At 41.5% G+C, this 7518-nt stretch overlaps 1 pseudogene; it reads right to left on the bottom strand.

Annotated features, from left to right (window-relative positions):
* Positions 1-3823: 3823 nt before the first annotated feature.
* Positions 3824-3922, bottom strand: LOC129668631 (small nucleolar RNA SNORA17; annotated as a pseudogene).
* Between the last annotated feature and the right edge of the window lie 3596 nt (positions 3923-7518).

Raw genomic sequence — 7518 nt, 5'->3', positions numbered from 1 at the left:
AAGTTACAAGAGGTCTGTAGCTATAATGAGAAATGCCCCCCCCCCATAGTCTTGAGTGTTTGAAAGCTCAGTCTGCAGCTGCTGGTGCTGTGTGGGAAGGTTATGGAGCCCTTAGGAGACAGAGCCTCACTAGAGGAAGACAGATGTCACTTGAGGCAGGCTTGGAGTTTTATAGCCTGATTCCATTTCTGTCATCTCTCTGCTTCCAGACTACTGATGCTATGTGCCAAGAAGTCTTTGTCCTCCTATTGCCACATCTTCCTGCCATGATGGATTATTTCTCCTTGGATCTACAAGCCAATAAGCCTTTTCTCTCTTAGTTCCTTTTCCCAGGCTATTCTCTTACAGCAAGAGAGAAAAAGAAAAAGAAATGAAAAAGAAAAAAACCTAATACAGTCACTCTAGCCACTGTGTGGACAAAGCAAAGAGCTTGAAAGTCCCTCCTGTAGCCTTCACAGATCCTTTTGCACTTGATTATCATGTTGACTCATCTCAGCACTGTGGGTGCTGAGAGAAATGGTTGGAGTTCAGGTGAAGGTAAAGCTGACAGGAGCGAGTTGTTGATTAGATCTAGCAAGACTGTCAAAGAAGAAACAAACGGTATGCTCCCGGGATGAAGTGAATGGTGCAGTTGGATAAAAGAGGGAAACTGAGAGGCATAAGAAACCCAGTAGGCATAGAAGTGGTAAGGATTTGCAGGCATCCCGATGAAGGTGAGGGTGTTCCAAGGAGAGATCAGGCCTGAAATCACAAATATATATGTAATTAGCCCACAAGTGATGCTTAAAGTTAGAAAAGACCACCTAATAAGTGATTTATTTTCTTTATGTTTTCCCTTCCCCCTCTTTTGGAAGACGCCTTCTTTAAAAGGAGTGGATTGTTATTAGATCAAATTTGTCACTACATATAACAATTGGTTAAATAAAAAAATCTGTATTTCACCCTTTGGACAGCAGCAGAAAAAAGAAAGAAAGAAAAAAATAGATGAGGTACAACAACGAGACTCTATTCTCCTCATGTTATTTATTGTACATAATAAAAATGTCTAGTTTATATCTAGGCATGGCTGTGTGCTCCTCAAATCCCAATACTGAGGAGGCAGAGGCAAGCAGATCTCTGAACCTTGAGTACAAACCTAGCCTGATCTGCAGAATAAGTTTCTGGACACCCAGGGCTACATGAGAAACCCTGTCTCAAAAGGAAAAAAAAAAAAAAAAAAATAGTTTACAGATAGTAACCAAGTCAGCCACTAGGTGGCAGAGGGTACCATATCCAAAAAATCCCTTTCTAAAATGAAACTGGTTATAAGATCATTTACAATGAATGACAAGTTACAGAATCAAAATTTTATTGATCAATCCTTCCCCATCCTTCCTTCTCTTGAGGGATTTGATAGTTCTGTGACAGGTTTCTCTGTTTATGTTTCCTTGTTTTAGTCATAAAGATGGAAGGATTAAAGCAATCCTCTGCATATAAGATGGATGATTCTGAAAACAGTCTGGAATCTTATCGACTCCATAAAATGCAAAGTGGAATCACAACAGTAGGTAACAAATTGCACTTAGATGACTGTGAGGATGAATGGCCCTCTTACACTGGAAACTGTTCAACGAAGGCCAAATGGCCAACCTCACTGATCCTGGAACTATCTTACATGTAAGGGAATGACATGTCGATTACAAAAACAAAGATATTAACCCTGTCTCAAAAAACATAATAAAAAAAAAAAACAAAGATATTTACTGCATATTGAACTAGCCATACTAAATTAAAATTTCTGTTACATTTTTACTTGCTTACTTTGTACGGAGGTGGGTAGGGATGGGTTTACTTGCCATAGCACACCTGTGGAGATCAGAGGATACCTTGCCTGTTGGTTTTCTCCTTCCAGCATCAGGGCCACAGGGATGTAATTTAAGTTGAACTTGGTCACCTAGCTTGGCAGCAGGTCCCTTTACCTGCTAAGCCATCTTGCCCATCACTAACATCTTATTTAAAAAATAGCTTTGACATATTGTTTGTTCATTTGTTCAATATGCTGGTTAAGCCCATATGTGGCCTTAAATTCAGAAAGCAACATAATAATAAAGAAATTCAAGCTATTAAAATTATAATTCAGTTATAACAGTTCAATTTCAGAATCTGCTAGAGGTTATTCTTTTTTTGTTTTTATTCTTCTTATTGATTCTTTGGGAATTTCACGTTATGCACCCCAATCCCACTCACCTCCCTCTCCCCTCATACCCGCTCTGCACTCTTGCAATTCCTCCCGGAACAGAGAAAAACATCTCAGTGTGGAAACTGTAGTGTGTCACAGTGCATCACACAGTATATCCTTTCGTCCACACTTCTTTGTTTGCGAATGTTAGTTGCAATGGCTCATTGGTCTGGTACCAGGCCTTTGGCTCCTGCTACTCTGTCAATACTGGAACTTCACTGGGACTCCTCTCAGATATCATGTTGTCGTCCTGTGTCATGGAGATCCTGTAGTTTTGGATCTGTAGCACTCGGCTCTTCCTGCATTTCAGCAGTTCATTGATGGGGTGGAAGTTAGGGTGCACTAATTAATTCCTGGATCTGGGCCTGAGAGGTATCTGAACCCCGTCATCACTCCTGCTCTTACAAACTCGGGGCCGGGTCACCAACAACCCCTTCAAACAGAGCAGCGCTACTCTGCTGCCCAGGTGAGGTGCAGGGCCACCCCTCCAAAGTGCGGTAGTTGCTGAGGGATGTGGCCATGTCTCCCACTTTCATAACCCCAGGGAGTCTCTTCCCACCTGCCAAAGATGGCAAGGGACAAGAGAAGGGAGGAGGGCATCTTTCCCTCATCTGAGCTACTTCCCAGCAGACAAGCAGGATGGGCCCTCCTGGGCTCACACCCTTGAGACTTGCTTACCTACAACCCCAACCTAGGGCCAGCTCTACTGTGTTACCAAAGTGAGGTACAGAACCTGCTCACCCTAGTGCTGCAACAGGTAAGGGGCAGGGCCAGCTCTCCTATTATCATGACCCCAATAGAGTCAACTTTCAGGCCCACTGGCAGCAGACAAGAGACAGGCCCGGCCCTCCCACACTCACGCTGTCAGGCAGGCTCACCAGCAACCCCACCGCCATTGTCAGCTCTGCTGAGGAGCAGGGCCAGCTCTCCCAAGTGCTGCAGCTGGCTAGGGCAGGGCAGCGCTCCTGCTCTCTTGTCTCCAGCGCCAGAGGACATGCCCAGGTGGCAGCTGAGACCAGAGACATGTGCCCGGCCTGTGGTCCTAACAAACCGCTGCTGCTTTGAGGTTATGGACTCAGACAAGAACCCCCATGGTGTCACAGGTCTGGATCCCAGCATGATCCCAGGAGTCATCACTGGCTACTCCTCTCAGGCTGTTCCTCACTATCCTTCAGTCTCCAGTTCTGCCTCTGTTCATTGTGTCCACATCCTTCTCTTTCTTTTTCTCTTTCATTTCTCCACCACTTTCTTGCTCCTCTTGGTGACGCCCAGGATCTTTGAGTGTCTGCGGTGTCTCAGGAGTGGTCTCAGGATTGCTGTGCCCTACTCCTGCGTAATGGCCTCGGACAGGGGTCATCTCGGGCGTGGTCTGCCCCACCGGGCCTGCGTAGCGCCAGACTGGTAGCCATTTCAAGCCAGCTCCCTGTCCAGCTTGCCCAAGGGGCCCCATGGAAAGGTTGTCTGTCTCAGGCTCACTCCTGCCTGGACCTGCAGTCCACTTCTAGTGTCCAGCTTGCTCCCCGCCAAACTGGTGGTTGTCTCTGGTTAACTCCCTGTCAGGGCCCCTGCCACCAGACCGGAGCTCACCTCAGAGAACTTTAGGTATTCGCAGGCTACCACACGGAGCCTCCTCCTCTGTGCCACCTACTGGTGCACCGCCTACTGCGACACAGCAGCCGCATCTGCACCGCCTCCAAGGGCAGGGGAGATTGTTATTTTAATTAGCCAAACCAGTTTTCTTGAATGACAAATTGCTTGCCTTTGACCAGTTACTTTAAATGTATGGTAGCGTCGTGGCTTTATAAAACATGAAACTTTTCTTTACAAATGTCCCTGGCCAAGCTATAAATATTTCCTTATCCTATCCACGGAATCCCCGTGGCTTGGCAAATGTTATCTCCCGTGCTTGCTTCAGTAGCTCATGCACTAAATATAAAATGATACAGAGAAGCTTCATCTGCCCCTTCCCTCCACAAAGATGATATGCAAACTTGTGAACCGAACCGGGCCACATTTTAAGGACAAAATATATATGAGGACATGATCATAATGAAACACATTACTCTGTGTGCTAACTTACAGTGCTAATGAAACATTTCATCTATTTGGTATAGCTCTAAGAATCCAATGATACTCTGTACCAGATAACATTTTTTCTTTTCTTTCTTTTCTTGGAAGGGATCTGAGAAAGTGATAAAGGTAAGAAATTTAAAAATGAGAACTGATTGATAGTAAAGAAGAAGAAGAAGAAAAGAAGAAGAAGAAAAAGAAGAAGAAGAAGAAGAAGAAGAAGAAGAAGAAGAAGAAGAAGAAAAGAAAGGTGGAATTAAAACACACACAGGGAAACACACACAAAAAGAAAACTGAATTTGTCTAGTTCTGAGAGCAGCGGGCATCTGTCCAGGATGTTCCCTGAGGTTTCCCTCTAGCCCTCTGCTGCCTTTACTCAGCCTCTTCCTCTTCAGCCAACCTTTCTGTTGTTTTGCTTCCCTTCCTTTTCATGATTGCTCTCTACAGATAATAATACAAAAAAGATAATCCAATACATCCGGATGTTTTAACTATGATGAAGCCTTACTGGCTGCGCTATTACTATTAGAAGTCTGTCTGGCATACCGTTGTACAGGCCTTGGCAGTGAGAATGCCCAAGTTTAAAGACAGGTGCCACCACTTAAAGCTTAGGAAGTCTTAGGATATTGCATAGCATGGTCTTAATATAATATCTATTCTGTATGTAAAAACTGGTAATATTCCTACTGCCTTGTTATATGTAACTTAGAATGAAGCAGTCTTTGTGATACAGCTACCAAAATATCAGGCAAAAGTAAAAAACAAATAAAACAATATCTTTAGGCTTCCTTGAAAACAGATGCATGTGTACTAGGTGTCTCTGCTAAGGTGTCTTACAGGAAACCTTAAGCTAATATAGACAATATAGACAAGTCCTTTTTTTTTTTTTTTTTTTTTTTTTTTTTTTTTTTTTTTTTTTTTTTAAGACAAGTTTTCTCTGTGTAGCTTTGGCTGCCCTAAACTTGCTTTGTAGCCTTGAACTCACAGGGATCCACCAGCCTGTCCCCTCAAGTGCTGAGGTTTAACGTGTGAGACACCACACCTGGCTGCCAAGTCTTAAATACCAGTTTGGTTTTTTGTTTGTTTGTTTGTTTGTTTTCTTAACTTGTCTATTTAAGCTAATGGCAGCAATCTCACCTAATTTTAACTTTCTAATCTTTCACAATTATTCAATTTCCATGACCTGTTTGGTAGAGTTGCCTGGGTTTATTTCCCATGGTTTATATCTATTCAGTCATTCACTTGTTCATTCATTTAAAATTTATTTATCTCTTAATTGAGTGAGTATGTTGTCCACTGCAATGGGATCTGGAGATATGGTCATGTAACAGATAGCTATCTGGGTACTCATTGATTATCAAGGAAGTTTAACATAAAAGGGAGAGATTACAAGCATTCCTACTTTAGTTGCTTACTCCGGCAATTCCTCATCTAGACTATTACAATCACCTTCCAGCGCCTCTTTAATAACATTAACCAGTGCAATTATTATACATAAGGCAATAGTCATTATCCTAGCATAATAGGAAACAATGAGGTAAAGTATATTAAGAGAAAAAGTGATTGTATAGGAGAAAAAAAATCTAAAGGAGCTATAGAAAAATAAAACAAAAAAAATCTACTAAAATAAAATAAAACAAGTGTTTAAATGAGAATATAAAAACCAGTATGCATGCATATATTTCACTGTAGAGGAATTTTAATCCAGCAACATGGCCTCTCTGAACACATCCAAAGACCTAGGTTTGTGTGATCCAGCTGGAATGCAGACACACCCTTAGTACCTTAGTACACACCGTTAATCCCATGCAATGAAGGTAAAGTTAGTTTGTAGAAGTAAGCACCTATGTTTGAATGTGATGTCTAATTGCGAGGCAGACAAAGAATAGGGCGTGCCCAACTCTCATGAGAGCAGAAATGAAAGAGAGGCTAGTTGACAAAGCAGTATAGAGACACGAGGAAAGTTTTTTTTCTCATCTTATTTGTATTTATATTGAGTAAAATTATCAAGCTCTCTTGATATTTTCAGAACTGAAATTTTTTTCATTGATTAATTTATGTATTTACTTTACATCCTGGTAGGATGTTCCCCATCATCCTCTCCTCCCAGTTTCTCTCTTTCTCCTGTGCCCTTCTTTCTTTTCAGAGCAGGGAAGATTTCCCGTGGGTATCATCCCACCTTGGCATATCAAATAGGACTGGGTCCATCTACTATTGAAGCTACATGAGGCTAAGTTTTACGTGGAGAGTTTTACAGGGACGTTTTGTAGAGAGAACAAGCTAGACACTCAGAAGACAACAGACTAGAGAATGAGAAGGAGCCAGAAGATTAGTACAGATTGTTAGAGTTAGTTTGAGGCCAAGTAGAACAGTTCAGTCAGAAGTAAGAGAAGCCAGTTTGGAGAAGAGTTTGGGACAGAACAGCTTGAGTTAAACCAGATTTCCAGAGTTCATAAAGAGCTAGAAAGGGTGAGCTTATTCAGCAATAAGTCTGAGAGGCTGAAAACATTCTAGGCCTAGATTAGATTGTAGAGAGGCTAGAAGCTTCCAGGGCTAGGCCTATGTTAGCAGATGGAGGCAGTAAGCCTCTGAGATGGCAATTATATCAGGCAAATACTTTCTCAGAAAGAGGCAATAGGTCTCTGAGATGACAATTACCTCAGGTGAATAAAAGATACTTTTACATTTCATGCCTAAACAACAAAATATGTAATTGAAAATGTAAATACACAACAGAGAGAATATGTAATTGAAGAATACATGACATTTGTCATTCAAAAAGCAAACAGGAGAAAACAAGCACTTTGGTATATACGTACCAAGAAATGTTCACTATTTATGTAAATCAAACCACAAAATGGTTTAGAAAGAACTAGACATAAATGGGAAGATAGACTATAAGCAGAGAGAAAAATAACAGTATATTAATTACTTTCATTAATTTATGAATTTAGCTTGACCCTGATTAAATGTCTGTAAGACTTTTTTCTACAAATAAACATCTTTCCTAAGAAAATCCATTAAATATTTTGACAAGTAATAAGAATAATTAAATGAACCCAAAAGAAGAAGAAAGGGGGAAAGAGAAGAATAAAGAGGAAGAAGAAGAAGAGGATGAAGAAGAAGAAGAGGAGGAGGAGGAGGAGGAGGAGGAGGAGGAGGAGGAGGAGGAAGAAGAAGAAGAAGAAGAAGAAGAAGAAGAAGAAGAAGAAGAAGAAGAAGAAGAAGAA

Source organism: Psammomys obesus, unplaced genomic scaffold (genome assembly GCF_907164565.1).
Source record: "Psammomys obesus unplaced genomic scaffold, mPsaObe1.curated_primary_1811, whole genome shotgun sequence".
Lineage (NCBI taxonomy): Eukaryota > Metazoa > Chordata > Mammalia > Rodentia > Muridae > Psammomys > Psammomys obesus.
The sequence above is the reverse complement of the archived record's forward strand: the minus strand, read 5'-3'. Positions and strand labels throughout refer to the sequence as shown.